The sequence below is a fragment of the Prinia subflava genome, chromosome 1, assembly GCF_021018805.1.
Source record: "Prinia subflava isolate CZ2003 ecotype Zambia chromosome 1, Cam_Psub_1.2, whole genome shotgun sequence".
NCBI classification, from domain to species: Eukaryota; Metazoa; Chordata; class Aves; order Passeriformes; family Cisticolidae; genus Prinia; species Prinia subflava.
Window position 1 is genome coordinate 145,573,859 of NC_086247.1, and position 19,993 is coordinate 145,593,851.

Sequence of the window (19,993 nt, forward strand, 5' to 3'; positions counted from 1 at the left end):
TCCTAAACAATGGCAGGGTTTTTAGCAGAGCTGGAGATAATGTAATGCATTAGAAAAGATTTAATTGCACCAATAAAAGGCTATACCACAATTAAATGACATACAGAGTGACATTTATAGGTAGGATCAAAGAAACTCACTACCTAACATGCTGAAGCAACACCCTGCTCTCTGTGTATAGGAGTGCTAAAAATTAGCCTACTTTGGTTTCAGTGACCTTTCTTATCTCCTTTGATCTAGATTATTAAAAATTTTAATGCCAGGTGTAATAAGGGCTACTGTAGCACCCTGAAACAAGCAATATGTGTCCTTCCTGGTACTAATATTTCAGACCTTGTTTTTTATTTTGTGGTATTTATTTAAGCATATGAAACTTGACATTTAACCTTTGTGATCCTTCCGGAGGCAGCAGGGTTATTAAAAAAATAGTTGGGTGGGTTTTTTTGCTATTGTGATGCCATTTGATTATGCTAATGTTTAGGGAGTGACATTTTAAAAGCACAGTTCAATATTGAGAAGCAAATTTGATTTTAGAAAAGCTTTTTAGTGTCTGGAAATGGATAGCTCCTTGTGAAAACTTTCTTTAATGTTTTCATTAACCAACACTTAAAAGTGTAAGAGCGAACAGCAGGAAAACTCATCTACGCTTAGTGGCTTTCCCACTTGAAAGCCACTAAGAAAAATAAATGCAGGTCCTTTAATCATGGCTTGCACTGAATTTATTCAAACCTGGCTAATCCTTACGAGAAGGCTTTATAAATTTATTCTTAATAGAAGGTGGAAAAGCAGTGCTGGTTTTGTTCCCTGTAAAATCCCAAAGTGTTACAGGGGAGAATGAGTTCTCACTGCTGAGGCCTCCCTGTGTTGGATGAAGACCTTCCCATGGGTTTTACAGCTCTGGGCTGAAATGTGGGCAGCCAGCTACCAAAGGCAACACCCTAAAGCTGGGGAGGGAACTTGGAGGGTGGCTGCTGTGGCCATCTGAATTTTAGTGAAATTTTGACCAATGACATTCAGCTGAATCTTGCAGCATATTTAGGAGCCTTCTTCAACTTTCTGTCACTGAGACCTTGTTTCATGGCTTAGTGTGCTATTGTGGGCCCATGGGAAACTGGCAGCATTGGGGGAGAGGCTACATCTGCCTGCCCAGACTCTCAGAGAGCAGGGAAATCAAAGTGTGGCTGTTGTCTCCTCCAGTCACGCTTCTTGAGGACAGTCACAGTCTGCTGCCAGGTTAATTCATTCCAAACTTAAGGGCTTGGGCACTTTTGAGTGTAACATCAGCATCCTTCAGTCACCTTCACGTTCTTTTTCTCTGCTACAGGGAAGGATTTTGCATTTATTCTATAGAGGATGGAATGAACAGACTGACAGAACAACTGAGTGGCTCCAGTGCTGCCTGTTCAGTATGAATGAGAAGGAATAAGTGAAAAGGGAAGGAGCTGATATTCAGGAGTGCTGGTTTAAGGAATTAGAATCGCCCCAGGAAACAGATCAGGGAAGCAAATACAACATAACTTTTTGTCAAATAATTGCTTTCATAATTTTTTATCTTTAGGAGGCACAGCTTCTCTCAAGTCTTTATGCTCTTTTCTGACAATATATCCCCTCCAGGAAGCTTGAAAGCTTGAATTCTCTAAGACACAGTTCTGCTCAAGAAGAGGAAACTCGAATTTATATGATTTCATTATTTGTATGAAACAATGAATTAATGTATTTTTTTCAACTTTAACTTTTGTAGTGCATTTATTCTGTCTAGTTTCTTATTAAAATTGTAATGCATTTGGAACATTATTCAGAAATAAATATTGCTTGGTGACACACCTGTAGCAGAAGTAAGGCTTACCTAATTCATTCAATTTAACTAAGCATGCCCCATCATGTATTGCTCTGGTTTGATACTGCTCTTTTCTACACATAGAACAACTTTTTACCTGTAAATTTTTCAAAGGTTTTCAAGCATGACTGAAAAAATAACTATAATTACAATTACTTACAATATATTTCATCTTGTTGGTAGAGATGAAACAGGCTAGATTACAGAATGTAAAAACAGTTAATTAATCAATCCGTGAACACTCCACAACATGCATATTTTAAAAATTAAAGTGTTAAGGGAATTTTGTAAGTCTCCACATATTCACATGAAATTTCATGGATTAAATTATTCCAGGTTAGTATACTCCTGTATAACTCGGTTACAAACTATGTTTTCCCAGATGTTCTTAAAAAAGGTTATAAAAAAGAATAAAGTGCTTCATCATAAAGTAGCTTTAAATTATATTTCTTACCATAAAAATCTGGAATCAAAATTACTTTTCAAGATGATTACATTTAATTCATTAAGGTATTCACTTAGGTAGTTTAATTAAAAGACTCATGTATTATGTGCTTGAATAGTTATATAAAAATGTACTCCCTTAATGGACTGCATGAGAACATGAATGCAGCACCTGTTTTTTCAAAGGAAAAAAAACAACCCCACAACCAAACCTGACTTTAAAGCATTCTAACAGCTGAAAAGGGGAAAAAAAATGCTGACAAGAAAAATTCTGAAAGGTCATCAGTTTCGTTCTGTGATTACTGCAATCTTTTGAGTGAAAATAAAACTAGTTTGTGAAATTGTGAATTTTGTGTTACCAACACATGTGGTGGCAGAAAGCAAGAAATGGCAAGTGCTCCTGCCTGGAGGAAAACATTATAAACCAAATATTTAAAATGAAATCTGATTAATTTTTGTCCCCTTTCCCAACAGAGACTTTACATTTCAAGGGAGGATACACATCAAATGCAGCGTTTCTTACATACAATGAAAGAAAAGAGAAAGTAAATTGACAGGCTACAAGAAAACTTCACCTTTATCTGACCTAAATTCCCACCAAATGCTGATGATCTCCACCCTGACAAAAGATATAGATTTGGACAAAAAAAAGTTGGCTCTTAGAGCCAGGAGAAACTGGGGAAGGAGTGAAGCCCAGGACAAGCAGTGAGCACTCTTGAGCTGGCAAACACAAGAGGATTAATGGCCAGCAGCCAGCTGCAGGGAGAGCTTTCAGATACAGTGGCTTTTTCCCTGGAGGGAGGAAAGCTAAGGAAACACCGAGGACAAAGAGAATTCCAGAGGCATTTGCCTTTTTGTGCCAAATCTGAAGTAACCTTTTTAATGAGTGCTGTCTTTTGCTCTCTCTTGTGAAGTTTCAGCCTTTCAGGGTAGCCAAAAACTGGCAGATCTTTCCAGACCTCTCCCACCTGTCTGTGGACAGTTGTTCACCTCCAGCTAATGTTGGTGCAAAAAGCAAAAGCCCTGTATCTAAGGTTATTCAAAGGCTTTGATTCACAACACAGACTTGGCTGTGAAAAGTCTTCTAAAAAAATTTAAAATGGGAACAGGCAGAAAAACGACCCTAAAATGCACTGTGGAAAGAAACTTGTGAGCAGCTGGGATAATTCTTCTAATTGCCATCCTCACCTCTCCGAAGCAGCTCTCCATCCCATCAGTCACTTGTCTCTTTTGCTTAATATTTGCAAGATGATGGATTAGAGAATGTAATAAAGCAGGATGTATTTATGCCCATGCCACACATGTGCATTGAGCAAGACATCAGGGTAAAATGCAGGCATTTCAGCAGATAACCTGAGGAAGTGACTGTCTGGCATTGGGTGTACACCTACTTGGTTTTCCAGATAGAAATAATTGTTGTACTAAAATGAAATTAACAGAACTTTTGAGAAGATAAAAAAATATCTTGCATTGTACAAACAGCAAATGTTTACCTGATGAAGGAAGGCCAGAATCATATTTAAATCAATCTATTTGAAGCAGAAAATATTCTATTCCTGCTTTGCAAAAACAGATAAAAAGGCTTCTCTATAGTCATAACTTCAGAAGTGCACAGATACTACCAGTCTTCCTCTACCCTGTCATGTTCAAAATAATATCAGAGTTGGCCACTGAGTTGGTGCACTTATTCAAAGCTAAATGGTGTCTAAAAGTAGAATCTTCACTCATTTCTTCCTTCAGCCGATGATTTTCAGCAGTACCTCAGGAAAATAAAAGAAGTGAGTCCAGTTGTTCAGTTGTATTTGTACCTTAGGTTGAATTGCAAATTCTTTCCTAAATATTGCACAATGTTGCATGGATTTTCCATGCTGTGTGGATCCCTTTCTGTTTACCCATTCTTCAGCAGGAAGTGACAAGGAAGGGTGCTCAGCTACTCCTGATTTCTGAGCAGCAGTAACAACAAAGCACTGAATAAACCCCACTGGCCTTTATAGACAATGGATTTTCTTCATATGAAATTCATTAATAATGCATTTCCTTAGAAATACTTTATACAGATACTTCATATAAATCCATCATCAGACAATGTATTTCTTACTATTAAGTAGCTAAAGGGGCTGCAAGAGAGCTGGGGAGGGGCTTCTGACAAGGGCATGGAGAGATAAGACAAGGGGGAATGGCTTCAAACTCTAAGAGGGTAGGTTTGGATTGGATATTGGGAAGAAATTCTTCCCTGGGAGGGTGCTGAGGCCCTGGCACAGGTTGCTCAGAGAAGTTATAGATGCTCCATCCCTAGAAATGTCCAAGGCCAGGCTGAATGGGCCTCTGAGCAACCTGGGATAGAGGAAGGTGTTCCTGCCCATTTCAGAGAGCTGGAACTGGATGATCTTTAAGGTCCCTTCCAACCTAAACCATTAATGGATTAGCTATTCAGTAATTATCAGAACCTCTTTTACATGCAGGATTTACATAAGATTTTTTAATGTACATTTTTATTTGCTGTGTAATTTCAATTTATTTTGATATTTTTCAGAGCCTTTAAATAGGATTAACTAAAGAATGTAACAACAATATAATTTCAAATAATTAGTATAAAAAAATCTCAGAATTGTGAAGTTTTCCTCAGCATTGCATTTATGCATTCATAAAAATAAAAATTAATCAAGTAGTATAATAAAGAACTGTGGCTGCTGCTGCAAAATTCTGAACTTTAATGAAGCTGTGACATAAGAAAGAGAAATAAAGAGCATGAAGAGACAGAGATGGTCACAAGAGGCCAGTGATACTGTCACTGTTACAGCTGAGCTTGTCCATCTGCAGCAATGAATGGGAGGTGCCTTGCTGCCTGTGAAATCTCTGCTTCCTTAAAGAAGGAATCAGTGAAAATATTTACAGTATTCCTGCCTGCCCCCACAAGAGCTAGATAAACTCCAGGGTCAGCACCTCAGCAGTAAAACCATATGCTGGCAGAATATAAATGTTTATCATCCTTGAAGACCAGAAGAAGCTGCTTGTGTTGATTGACCAGAATCCATGGAGAAATGTCCAAGGTTTGTGTAACAAGCCAGTAACTCCAGTCCATGGTGAGGCCTTAATGGGATTTGACAAAACAAGAAAGGAAGGGTAACATAGAATAATTACAATAATTACAATGCAAGATGATGATACCTAGATGAGAGTTCCAGTCCTAGATGGGGAGGAAAGGGTAAACTCTTTCATTCATACCAGAATCTTTGCATAAATCTGACATTACTTTGCAGTGCATATTTATTCTGTGTAAGTTTTCAAAACCCCCATCAGGCAGCTTGTGCATCCAAACCCATTTCTCATTTGCTAGGAACCCTAGCAAATCATGGGGCTTTGGTGATCCCCTTGCTCAAGTATTTCATTATTCTAGGGCAGGATTTGTTAATTTTTGAGGCAAAAATTCTCATTCTGAGCTCATCCATCTACAGATGTATATCGTCAATCATCTAGAATTTGTACAAACTGCCTTTGATCTTTTAAAGGAACTTTTGAGAGGTACTAAAGGATCTATCATGAATACTGTCTTCCCTTTAGTTGAACTATCTGCCTAACCTACTTCCTTGTGAGGTCATGACATTCCTCAAACATAAATCAATTTGGATCCATGTTTTAGAGCAACAGCTTTGAGGTTTCAGCTGGGTCAGTTTATGTTTTTGGAGCAATGTGGGGAGTGATTTCCCTGCATGTGGTTTGGTTCACCTGGACCCCACCTTGTTATTTTTGTTATCCTATTTTGATAGCCCAATATATTGAGTGGTGGCCTCTGTGATGAGAAAATCTGGGTACAGGGGGAGTGAACAAGAAAGCAAAGCAGTGACAGCATGAAAGACACTATCACAACCTAAAAAATGCCTGCTCTTGGTTTCCTTCCAGGCACTGTGGTCAGGGACTGTTTTAAGGAAGAAAATGTGATGGCTTTGTGGAAAGCCTTCTGTATACCCCCAGGATAAGAAAAAATGCTCATTTAAAGCCTTCACAAATGGATTTTTTAAACTGCCAGAGAGGAAGAGACTGGCAGCAAAGCTGAACTTCTAAATAATGCAAACCAGATGAGACACTTGTGAGAGGAAGTTGTACAGGTGTTTAGAAGGAAAACTTTTGTAGAACAGAGTTTCTGGAGGAAAACTGGCAGCAGGACACACAAGGAGGGATGTGGTCAAAGCAAAAGGCTCTGTGGAGATATTCTCAAAGCAACACCTTGAAAACAACAAAACCTACATTTATCACAGCTCAGGACATCTGAGAATTTCCATCTTTATGCATCAAGTTTAAAAGCCCAACCCATTTACTGACACACCCATTTACAACCAAGTAATCTATCCTAAAATGAACCTTATCGAAGTATTTACATACATTAACCTTTAAACTATCACTGCTGGATTTTAGGAATAAAACAAAACAAACAAACAAACAAACAAACAAACAACCCCCAAACCAAACAAAAACCCCAAACAAACAAAACAAACAAACAAAAACCCCTGAAAATTTTGAATGGAAAATCGAAAGAAATGAACGACACAGACCTGTGAAACTTTGATTGTCCATAAACTCAAGAGGAAATTGTTGCATTAAATGACATTTTCAAAGTTATTTTCCAGTTTTAATGTTTAAACCACATTTGTTAAGGAAGAGAAAGTTTGACGGATGCATTTTGAAACAATATGAAAATACTGGGGAAAACACTACAAAGTAAAACCCAGGAAATTTCGAAAAATACTTCAGCAGTCTTTTGAATTTCTTGCACAAACACTTGTGTGGGAAAATGCAGTCAGTGCTGTGATTTAAAGAGAAAATACTTAGTCTTTCTAATAATGGCAGAAAACATGCTCACACCTGGGCTGCATTTTTTCACCTCAGCCTTTAGCTTCCATAATCACTCATTATTGATGTTCATTTTAACCCCAATACCTCTTTTCTATTTTTCCACCTGCTATCCTCTCCTCAAAATGAACCAAAGAAAAAACCCTCCCACCTTTAGAACTATAAGCAAGTAAATATAGTGCTAATTACCTCATCTTATTACCTTTGTCCTGTCACTGGTTACACTCAATTGTTGTGTCTGAAGTTTCCCTCCCTGATGGAGCATCTCTGGTTTGATGGGTTCTCTCTTGGACTGCTGTGACAGCTCCTGTGGCAAAGCCAACCTGATCTCCAGGGAGACCAAAGGGAGTTTCCATGAAAAAGGAAAAATAAAACAGTTATTAACAATGATGAAAGTTTATTATGCTCAAAACTTCAAATTTTGGAGCCAAATTTTAAGTAGTGCCTAATCAAGACAACAGAAAGGATGGACACAAGAAGATGTTCATGGCAAAAATACTGTTGAAATCTTTAGAAAAGGGAAATACAGGGCTGAAACTGAGAGGCAAGAAGCACATTTGGTCTCCTGGTCTGTTAAGATGCTCCCTGGTTTTGTTTTTCTAATCAATATTGTCTGTCACTGCTCCACCACTGTATTATTGTAATACTATTTAAAAGTGAGTTTTCTCACCAGGCATCATTCCAAGCCCTCACATCTGTGACTTTTATCTTGCTGCATGTTTGCTTCTAAATTTGAAAAAGGTATTTAGCTACAGGTGTTAATTCCTCCCTGGTTTAGCCCCAGGACCATTGTAAAAACAAACCTTTTTAACTTTGAGCAAAGATGGGTATATATTAACAAAGAATACATTTCATGCAGCATTATTAAATGTCTTTTTACAGAATAAGGAATAAACCAAACCATTTCAAATAGACTTAAAGAAAAAATCTTAATGTTAGAACCTTCCCCCAACTAAATACAGTAAAAAAATCACTGATGTTTTCTTGAGAATAAAATGTGAAGAAAGTTATGACATTCAATAAATATTAAAAGTACTTATTGCTTCTAATGAAGAATATGTCTTCATGAAGCTGCACTAGTTTCACCTTTTTACCTTCATTGTCACAAGAATAATGCTTTAAATGCTTTTCAGATATGAAAAGACACACGTAAGCCACTGGTGGCAAACCCATTTTTTACCTAATGGCTTAAACTGATGAATTTTGATAAATTTTAAAACAAGACACCATGCTGTTTAACATTAAATCATCTTCTGAACTGAAAGCTTAGCTTCCTGTTTATTTATTGAAAATAAACATTTTAGTTTATTTTAAATAAAAACAAAGATTGGAAATCAGAATGGTTTATCTCATATCAGCTGTGGAGCACTGGGGTCAGGAAGATTTTCCTTTTCTGCATCTTCCTTGCTTTTGTGCTCTCTTTTCTTAATCCAGTATCTACTATTATTCTGCCTGTTTCTTATATTCATGGGATTTGTAACAATTCATGGTATTCCTTGCCATTGACTCAGAAGAATCTGTTAATAAAAGATCCTGCAGCTGATGATTGTGTATTACATGATCCTGCAGAAACTGCTCTTGTCTCTTGTTTGGAGGAGCAACCCTAAAAAGCAAAAAATCCCCCAACCAATCTTGAATTATTATTATTATAAATGATTTTAAACCATACATATTATATAGTAAATGAAAAGAAACCCTGCACTTAGCCAATATTTTTGAATTGTTAAACGCTTTTATACACGTACAACTCCAGTAGTTGAAGCCTAACATGCAATTACTGTAATATGAAATTTAAGATTGATGTTTCTGACACATCCTAGTTTTAACTTATAAAAAGTCAAATGAAATCTTTGATTTATCATTTATATTAAATAAAGTAACAGTAATTTTAAAGTTTTAATTACTGAGCTCATAATTATTATATTCAATAAACTCATTGTGAACTATAAAAGTTTGGCATGCCCAAACACACTTTAATTTTATATAATTAAAAACAATCCCAAAGGCTAATTTTGCCTTCCAGAACACTGAATATAAACAAGAATGTATTATTTTTATACAGGGTTATCTACCTGTTCCTCCATTTCTCCCCACGCTTATACTTTACTTTAGGAGATGTGAAATGGTACCATGTAAAATCAGGATCTTGCATTGATAATCTTTAGCTGATTTGACAAGAACAGAATTCCTTTACAAACAGACATGCACAAGGACTTCACTAATGTTTCTCAGGAGAAAACCTCATCAACAGCAGAGAAGAAACCTGCAATTTCTGGTGTTTTCTCCTCAGGATCCCGTGGAAAAGAGCTTAACATCTGTTCCAGCTGCAGAAGTTAACTTTGGATCCATAAATCACCAAGTCTGTTCCTCTGCTTCAACCTCATTTCCCCCTCAGTGGGCTGCCTGCAATGCACAGGGAATGGGTTCAAAACAAGTGACAGGAATCACAAATTCCAGGCTGAGCTGAGGAGAGGATGTGGCAACAAACCCCACAGAAGTGTTCTGCAGGATTAGCTTGCTGCAGACAGGGAAGCCTGTGCTGCAGGGAGCAGGGATGGTGTGGGCAGCTCCTGTGGGGCTGAAGCTGCTCTGCTGCCATCCCAACATCCCCCCTGGTACAGCAGGAGGATGGGACTTGGTGCCAGCGTGGAGGCTGCAGGGGATGCAGTGACACCCCTCAGCTGTGACAGACAGGAGCCACTGCTCACAGGGCTGCTCTGACTCACACTCACTGCAAGGTTGAGGCTGCAAGGGGTCTTAAAGATCACCTTGTTCTACCCCGTGCCATGGCTGGGGGCACTTTCCACTACACCAGGTTGCTCCCAGCCCCATCCAACCTGGCCTTGGACACTTCCAGGGATGGGGCACCCACAGCTTCTCTCAGCAACCTGTGCCAGGGCCTCACCACCCTCTCAGTAAAGAATTTCTTCCTAATATCTAGATGAAATCTACCCTTTTCCAGCTTAAAGGTTTCCATTCCTCCTTGTCCTATCACTCTGTTCCCTCTCCTGCTGTCTCTTGAGGCACTTGAAGCTGCTCTAAGGTCTCCCTGGAGCCTTCCCTTCTCCAGGCTGAACAGCTCCAGCTCAGCCAGTCTCCACAGCAGAGATCATCTCCTGATGATCCATCAACCATCTCCACAGCTCCTGATCATCTCTGTGGCATCCTCTGGCCTGGCTCCCCCAGGTCCATGCCCCTCTCACTCCTGGATCCCAGATCTGGATGTTTCAGGGCTGTTTCAGGGCGTGGTTGCTCCCACAGCACAGCCAGCCCTGCTCCCCTGCGCTCACAGCTCAGGATGGGGTGACAGAGGGGCTGTGTCTGTGCTGCAAGGACCTGTGCATGTGGCACTTGGGGACATGATTTCGTGGTGGACCCAGCAGTGGTTAATGCCTAATGGCTGGGCTCGTTGCTCTTACAGGTCTTTTCCAGCCATGTTGATTCTTTTTAACCTCGTGTCCCTTTTCCCCGCACAGCCCCAGCCCCGCACAGGCTCTGAGGGAAGGGTGGCAGTGGGAGGTGTTTCTCCCTTCTCCTCAGAGGGTGGAACAGAGCCTCTCCTGGCTCGATACCAGTCACTACCTTCACTGTAGGGAAGCCCCTGGGAGTGATTGCTTTCTGATTTTCCCTGTCACTTCCTGAATCCCACTGTTCCTAGGCAGTGTTTTCCCCTTTAGCTCCGTCTCTGTGTGGTACTGCGGGGGTTAGTGAGCATTAGTTGTGTCCTTCTGTGTGCATTTGGATTTGAAGAACTTTTTGCTGTGTTTTTCAATTTTTATTGTGTATTTTTAACCTGACAGGTGTAAGATGGGAGGCAGGCTCTGTGATTATCATAGATTTGTAGAATCATTTAGGTTTGAAATGACTTGAAAAGTTCAGCCATTAGCCCAGGACTGCCAATCCAGCACTGAACTGTGTCTCTGACTGCCACATCCACACATTTTTTAAACACTTCCAGGGATGATGATCCCACCACTTCCCTGGGCAGCCTGTTCCAGTGCTTGACAACCCTTTCAGTGAAGACATTTCTCCTGATTTCCTATCTAAACCTCCCTTGAACCAGCTTGAGGCCATTTTCTTTCATCCATACTGCTTGTTACCTGGAAGAAGAGCCTGACTCTTACCTGGCTGCACCCTCCTTTCAGGTACTTATGGAGAGCAATAAGGTTCCCCCTGAACCCCCTCTTCTCCAGGCTCTCCATCCCCAGCTCCCTCAGCTGCTCCTCACAGGACCTGTGCTCCAGAGCCCTCACCAGCTTCCTCACTGCCATTCTGGGTGACCTGAGCCTTTGGCAAATCCATAATAGGGTCACCACAAAAAGAAAATCTCTATAAAGAGGACAGATGAACACTATCCATATGGATCAAGCAAAGATCTTTGCCCCCTAGTGTCCCATTTTTGTCCAAGGCAAGAAAGAAAATGGCTCAGGGAAGTGGTAAGAATGTGCTTAGTACAGCACCAGCTTCTTCAGGGACTTCCCACATTTTAAAGTGTGGTTTCCTGAGCCAGAAGAACTGCCCATGTCTTTGATGAGCACTGATGTGTTTCTTTCAGATCCAGAATTGTGCAAAAGTCCTTCTAGTAGGAGTGTAGGCTTCCTCTGGCCATTTCCCTGGTTATTCTCACTTGGAGGCCTTTTATTTTTCACAAGGAGGACAGGCACAGATGGTACTTCAAATCCAGGTGTGCAATTTCTTTGATTTTTTGGGTTTAAATACTTGTCAGAGTCCTTCTCAGCTGCTGCTGACTTGAGAGATTTGTTTTCCTGTGGAAGTGACATTTTCTGAGCAAAAGCAGTGAGGCTGTCCTGAGAGTAATCCTTTGAGCAGCATATAAATGGAGTGATTAATCCACTGGATGCACTTCTCTGTAATTACAAGTAATTACCTTAAAGTCAAATCTGCAAATTAGAATACCTCTCTGTACGGTAGGGGAAGATGTAAAAAGCAGCTCAAGTGGCTATCTTTAAAATGACATTAAATCACTGATTGTTTCCAAAGGCAGGAATAAAAAGATAAAATAACAGTTTTTAAAGCGAACTTGCAGGTTATCCTGACACCAAATATGATGAAGGGGTATTTTACAATATAAACTTCTAAAGATTTTCAGTAATAAATTTTAATTAGGAAATAAAGTAGAAAACTCGATTTTCTGCTGTCTAAAATTTAAATGAAAGGGTAAATGCTGAAATATTTTCAAAACCCAATCCACTGATATGTAGAAAAATCACTAACATGTATCAATATGGATATAAAGATACTGAAAATTACCTCTCTTGTGCCTATTTCAGTTTCAGTTTTATGCTTGAACATGATTCATCATTCTTGTGTCTTTTTAGTATTGCATTCCATTTTCTTTTAGAGTCCATGACTGACTTTCCTAAAGTTGCTAATAAGCCTCTTTTCAAATAATGCTTGCCATCTCTTCTATTTCTGTCATACCTCATTAAGGTGATCCTATACACATGTATGCTTAATTAAGGCTTTTCGTTAAAATAAGCCTTTAATCCAGAGGTGCTGGGCCTTAATTGAATCTCAGAGAAGATTAGTGTCGTCTCTTATTTTGGTTTTCACTTTTACTGTACTTCCTACTGGTTCTAAACTAAAATGCCTGTGTTAGCCTTAGCTGATAACATGGCCAGGAAGAAATTAAAATTCATACTGCAGTCTTCTGGAGAGTAACATGCCTTAGTAATTGCAATTTCTTATTAAGTGCCACCTTTTACCAAAAGCCTCCACTTCAAATGCAAAAGGTTGCTTTAAACACTCCAAGGACATTAACACAATGAGCACGCTGCCTGTTTTGAAGGTAACTAATAAGTGACTAATGGTACCTGGTTTTATCCATGCATATAATTTTTAAATGTTAATTGTGTGTTCAAATAGTGCTGAAATCTTGTATCTGTCCTGAATGATTGACTTTTACAGAATCCTTTTTAAGAAAACTTAGGAAAAATGAGGATTTTTAGCCACAGGTTAGCTGCACTCAGCTGAGGTACTGTAAGACTGTAAGTTGCAGCAAATTTTAAAACCTTTTTGGAGGAATAAGACGCAGATTCAACAGCTTCAGGTCTTCTAGGAGGAAATGCATCAGCCAAAGAGACAAAATCTCTATTTTCTTCTTGCAGAGCTGCAACTGGGCATGGTACTGCTAATTAGCAGAGGCAGGTGGCCTGCTGTCATCAATGGCAAGAGAGCAACTTTTCAGGAAGAGCTATTAAATTGTGTGGGCTGAATAAATCTGATACAGAAACAGCAATGCTGGGCCAAAGGTTGGAATCAAACTTTTTAGTATAGGAACTGTAGTGAGCTTCACTGGTACTGTGTCTTTACATCACGGAACTTTCTGCCTGTAATGTGTTTTAACACATGTAAAGAAATCATGTTAAAAAATTGTGATAAAAATATGAATGTAAGTGAAAAGAAAGCAGTACTATTGTGCAGGTTGGCTCCAACTGAATGGTGGTTTCTAAAAGGAAGTGTTACAAAAGTGTGTAGTGACCCAATAAGTAAAGCCTGTGTGGAGGGCAGTGGGCGTGGGGAGGGCTCTACCTGTCCTGAGTTTATCTCTGAAAGGGTTGCTAGCTAGGATTGTCCCTGTGTCACTGCCTCCCAACCAGGCTCCAGGATGTAGACATTGAGTGGGATGGGTAAACCTTTGCATGTGTAAGCACACAGATTTTTTCTCCCTCTGGAAATGAGGACATTTATGCCACTGGAAGCCTAGGAGCCAGTATTCCTTCTGAGAGCCAAGTGTGCTGCTGTCATCAACGAGAGAGCAGAGTCTGAGTGCATTAAAGAGGAATTCCAGCCTGAAATACTGAAATATTGAAATACTGAAATACTGAAATACTCAGCTGGCTGAGGAGGGCAGCTTTTGGCAAATCTGCACACAAAGCCCTGCCTTTGACTCAGCAAGGAGCACCATGTCACAGACCTTTGTAGTTGCCCTGTTAAAGGTTGTGTTAAGAGAACTGAGTCAGACAGCCTTAATTACAAAAATACGTGTGCCTTTTCTTGTCAGGAATTTGAAAATGTTTTGCCTCATTTGCTCTTTGTTCACTTATATTAAATGCATATCTCTTTGTATCATGTGTTTGCCATTGTTGTGTTATTTGCTTATTGTTTGCATTTTCTGTGAATTTTCTGTTAATTTTCAGGCATGTGCTTCCAACTCAGTAGGAAAGCTGGGCAATTTTAGTTTGTAAGGGTATTAGAGATGTTATTAGGTTTCATTTAAAGCCCTTACAAGTCAGTGAAAGGGTTGTCACTTGTTTGTAGTTGAATTAAAATCTGTTCTGTTAAGTAAATATTACTTCCTGCTCAGGGAGAAAAAGTTTATTTAAGGGTAAATTTGTATATATACATTATTATATCAAATTAGATTCCAACCAAAATCTGATTTCACATATGACCGTTGATTTTTGTTGAGCATATGTCTTAGTGAAAATCTTGTTACTCCAATAGTGCACTTTTAGTAAGGATTTATAGATCTAGTGTGCTTTATATTTGTGAGAACATTAAAATATTTTATAAGAATGCTTTGGCAATTGCATAGATAATGCTGCTGTAAAAAAACCCCAAAACGTCTTCTTTGCAATATTTCTGATGCCATGTGTGGTACGAGGCTGTGTGATGTGGTAGACATAGGAATGTTTAGTTTTGGATCTGTTTATGAAGTGCTGAGAATGTTCTGATCTGTAATTTTTGGTCAGATTAATATTTGCTTAATGGAGACATTTTTCACTTTGTGGGAAATCCTTTTAATTGTGTAAAGGATGAATTTTCTGCAAATGTGTCCTATAGAGTGCAAGCCTCGAGTTCATACCATTGTCAGCATTTAATGCACTGATATTGTTTCTTCCTTTCTGTTTGTCTTTGGAGAGGTCCTCATTCCTTGGGGATGAAGTAAAGCTCTGGTTCCATCACTGCAGCCTTCAGAATTAGCACTGAAAACACAAGATTCTTTCCCTGGGTTGATGAAAGTAATTTCGTGTTTGCTGTGTCAAACAAAGCATGCTATTTGTCACATTGTGGTTTGTGTATCTTTTAAGAAGCTTTCAACTTTGATCTGAGCCAAGGTACACTCAGTAGCACAGATGACAGAAGTAACAAACCAGTGATGTGCATTGTCATTCATACAAACTCTTTAAGTCAACAAATACTGAGACTTAGATGTAGAAAACCATACTGCTTTTGAGGGGGCTTGTGCATTCTTGTGAGAAAATGAAGACCTTTGCTTTTCTTGTTTCAGACAAAGGTGTGGAACAATTTATTAGTTAAGGATTCAGTTCAGTGTCTGCAATCAAAAGGTGCCTCATCCAGTCCAGATTCTGGCCCTTGCTGATATTTTCTAGGTAAACAGTTGCATTTAAAAGACATTGTGGAGATGGGCTCAGTAGCACATAAAAGCTGCTTTCTTCCAACTGTCATCACAGAGGTTTTCAGAGCATGCTTTTAATACTTCCAGAGCTGCTGTTTGTGTCTTTTTCTCCCTCTTCCCCCTCGTCTCTTTATGTTAAATGCTATTTGAAACAGGAGTGTTTTTTTAAATACAACTTTCACCTGCTTTTCACCTGATATGTCTGTAGGGAAATTAACCTTTTGTGTAACAAGGCTGAGGGCTAGAAAACTGTTTCACAAATGCAGCATTTTAAGAAAATTAAAAAAGAAGAAGATAATTATAAAAACCCCAGTAGTTGTGAATGGTTGTGTGGTTCTGGAAGCTGTCACATGTTAAAACTTTCAGGTTTGAGGCACTGTTTGATCACCCACTTTGGCCTTCTAAGATTGTGCAAGGAATTTTATGCAGTTGTTTAGAACTTAAACCACTCTTTTAAATAATGTATTTCAGAAACCCATCCAGTTTGCATCCAAGAATTTCATAACTTGGAGGAGGTTGTTTGTTGAAGTGATTAATCATCGTGACTGTTACTCTTTATTATATCTCATTTGAATTTGTCTGGCATCAGCTTCTCACCATTTGCTCTTTTTATGCCTCTCTCATCTAGGCTGAAGAGCTCTTTATTAACTGGTATTATTTTCTCCTTGAAAAGATACATTAACGATGTCATCAAGTCATCCCTCAATTTCTGTTGTTAATCTGAATAGATTGGGTTTGTCAGATCACTCTCGAGACATTTGCCCAGGCCTAGAATATTTTCCTGTCTTTTTTGCACCCTGTGCATTACACAAATTTTCAATTAAAAAAAAAAAGATAGTTGAAAAATATAGTATTCTGTTCTTTGTTTCATCAACTTATACAAAGCAAAAATATTTCTTATTCTCACTTAGTGTTACACCCTTCCTCATAGAACAAAAGTGTATGCAGCAAAAAAAAATCTTTACAAGAAAGGGTAATTTCCTATAATTTTGCTTTTCTCCTCTCATATTTGCAGATGAAAATGTTCCATTTCTTAAAGGCTGCTCAGACCTCTCATCTTTGCAAAATACAACCAAGAACAGAAGACAAGATAACTGCATCTGTGCTGCAGCAAGGGGGAAAAGACACCTCTAAAGAGGAACATTTCAGTAAAAAAATAAAACTTGCAAATGCTGATATAAGGAGCTTAAAGGAAACTCTGAGTAGAGCTTAATGTCTGGCATCAAGATAATGTAGGTATAATTTATCACTTGTGAAATATGGTGATAAGTTAAAAAATCAATGAGGTACAATAATTCATTTCTCTATGCTGTGTAGGAAAGAGATTGGGATGTGGGAGTGGGAGGTTGTTCTATAAATCCCATAGGGTTTTTTTAGACAAGAAAAGTGAAGAGTTCATAGGACCAGGAGAAAATACCTGGGCTAAATCCTACCTTGATGAGGTTATGAGTGACAGTAAAGAGCCCAAAGCAAAGACTGTTTTCTTCTCTGGCAGAGTTTTAAGGCAAATATGGGTAAAGCTAGACGACAGAATCGGTGTGTATTGTTAAAAAATAGGGGCTTATTATTATTTTGAAGCCATTTGCTTGTAATACAAGTGTAGTTAACCTCAAATGCTTTAGAGGAAATGTGAAGAGCGTTTTTAGTGATAACGTGCTGAAAATACATGAGGAGCCACCAAGGCACAGAGGGAACACACTGAGAAGACAAAGAGCTTATGCAGAAACAAAGTGTTTTAGTGGTTTAGAACTTCAGCAGAGCACATCATGAGGAACCACTTGCCTTAGTATTTGCCATTTACAAAGAGCAAGTGTTGCCCAAAGCAGTGATTTACATAGAGGGTTTGCACAACCCAGGGAATTAAATGACAGTGAAAGTCAGAACATGTGGCATTCGTCCAAGGAATCTGAAGGAGCTAAAGTATTGCTAACTGAATTCCTATTAAAACTTAGGTAATTAATCAGGAAAATGTGATACAATAGAGGAAAACTGGAGGTAGCCAGCTTCATACAAAACTATGTTGGGATAAGTGGTTCTGAGAACGCTTCCAGGAATTACAATGGTAAAGTTCTTTGGTGTCAGGAAACTTAATTGATAAAGTCATTAAAGACAAAAGACCCAAATCTACAAAGAGCTTGGATAGAGTATAATTCTAAGGAAAAATAACCCTGATTGTTGCAGCAGTATATCTTGCTGCTTCAGCCTTATAGTATATTTCAAAGATTAACAATTTAATGGAGAAGTTTACAAGTACATATGTAGTTTTATCAAAAAGACCTGAGTTCTACAAAAAATAGTTGACAAAGTTTTTCTAGAGAAGCTAGTAGCACAGCTCAGCATAAAAAAACTCCTTAATATTTAAGGTGAGACAAATAAGGCCAAGGAGGGGGAAAACTAGGTTGGTGATAGAAAACAAAAGATTTCCTTAGAAAAATAGATCAGTGGGCTGTCCAAGGATCATTGTAGATGTGGTTAAGCTGCCCCAGAGACAGAGCACACGCCACCTCTTTTTCTGACACAGCAGGGCTTACTCCCTGAGCTGCACTGTGTCCCCTCCTGCACCTTCCCAAACCATGGAGGTGACACAGACCTTCCTGTGCTGCACCCTATTGTGAACCTGATTTTGGAGGAGAGGCTGGAAGTGGTGACTAACAACATCCCAATTTGCTGATGAAACCAAACAAAGCATTTTCTCACCATGCTTCTAGGATAGAAACCCAGCCTCAAACACAGGAAGGGTCAAGGGGGAAAATGGAAATGATTAGAGGCATATGGGGAGCTTCTTTACAAGTAAATGAGCACGAATGGTCCAGATCTGCAGCTGATGAAAACTGGCACAGGTCCATGAGAATCAGGGCACTTTGCCAGTTTACACCAGTGGAGAACCTACCCCAATAAGTTTTTTATATGAAAACCAGGGCGATTATAGCAGAGACCTAGAGCAAAAGATTGACATAAATATGAAAGCAAGGCTGGGCAGAGACTAGAGGGTGTGTATTTAGAGATGTGGGGTTTTCTTAGTGCTGGTTAGAATCAGTTTTTACAGTCAGTGCAAAGTTGCTTTCTAGTTTTTGCTGTAGGATGCAGATTTCTTCTGTCACATCCCAGTCTGCTCCAGTCCAGTCCTTTCTCCTACCTTTTCCCAGTTCCAGTTCTGGCATCTGGGAGGGTTTTTAACTGTTCTACTTAGGCACACAGAGCAAAAGGGGAGCCCTGAGAGTGCAGTAGGCAGTTCAAAAGTCCATACAGCTGTCAGGGTGTTTCTGCTCCTCTGCTATCTGTCCAAATTAGCTGCAATGTGTGGAATTTGCCTTCTGCCTCTAACTCTCTGCATCACACAGATGTGGTGGGGGCTAAAAAATCTTTCTGGAAAACCAAGTTAATACTTGTGTGGGTGACCCACACTGAGCTCAAGGCAGGTTTGATGATGTGGATGAACTGCCCAGGTTCACCAGGCTGTGGATCCACAGATCTCAAGCTGTGTAAAAGCCACTTTTTCTGATCTAGGTGTCTGTGTTTTCCTACACTGGTACAGAAAACATCCTGTGTAGATTACTGGGACAAGAATAGAGGCTGGTCACCTTCTGGTGGTAAAATATGGTGAAAGTGGTTCCATTTTCAGAGCTCTGGGAAGATGGAACATATTAGCCAAGACAGAGGCTTTAAATCTGCCAACTCCAACAAGACTCCCTTGAGCACATGTAGAAGGACACGCTCCAACTTTATCTCTTTTTTTGCAATTACTGCACCAGCAATATCTGAGAAAGGCGTGTCTTGAATGTAGACAAAACAGTTTTTCCACTCACATAGAAGACTTTCACAGAAATTTTCCAGAGAAGTTTCTTCCCGAGACAGAAACCTGGCATGGAAAACAACTCAAGTTTGGCAAGGTTGTGAGCAACTGAAAGTATGTAATAAAGTGATGTTAAACCACTTAATTATAAACACAGTTACCAGCTAAATAATTTGTGAAGATGTGCTTGATGCAGCTAATTGCACTTCCTGATACTACCTGAAATAAAAGGTGAATTAATGAGAGGGAAACACAAAGTTAATGAGAGTTAATGAGGCAAAAACCTGTGCAAGTAGTTACATCCACATGGGGGAGAGAGAGAGGGAATCCCCATGGCTTCTCTAGGGAAAGCCACTGTGTGGAAAGCCACTACCTTCTATAATTCAGGGATAGGAGTTGCTGAAGAACAATTTTGGATGACATAATTAATATCCAAAATTATTTTTTCCAAGTCATAGTGACTAGAGTTGCCATACAACTTCAGATAACCCCAAATTTTTCTCCTAACACTGTATTGCACAATAACAGGTCTTTAAAGGGACTATCTCTTCTTCTAAACCAGTAGTCACATACAATATTTTAGATATTGGTCACCGGGCTATTTGTGCATGTTGATGCCCTAGTATTTCTTATTTAAAATTAATTTTTCTCCCCATTTTTTTTTATTTTAAATGCCTGTTTAAATATG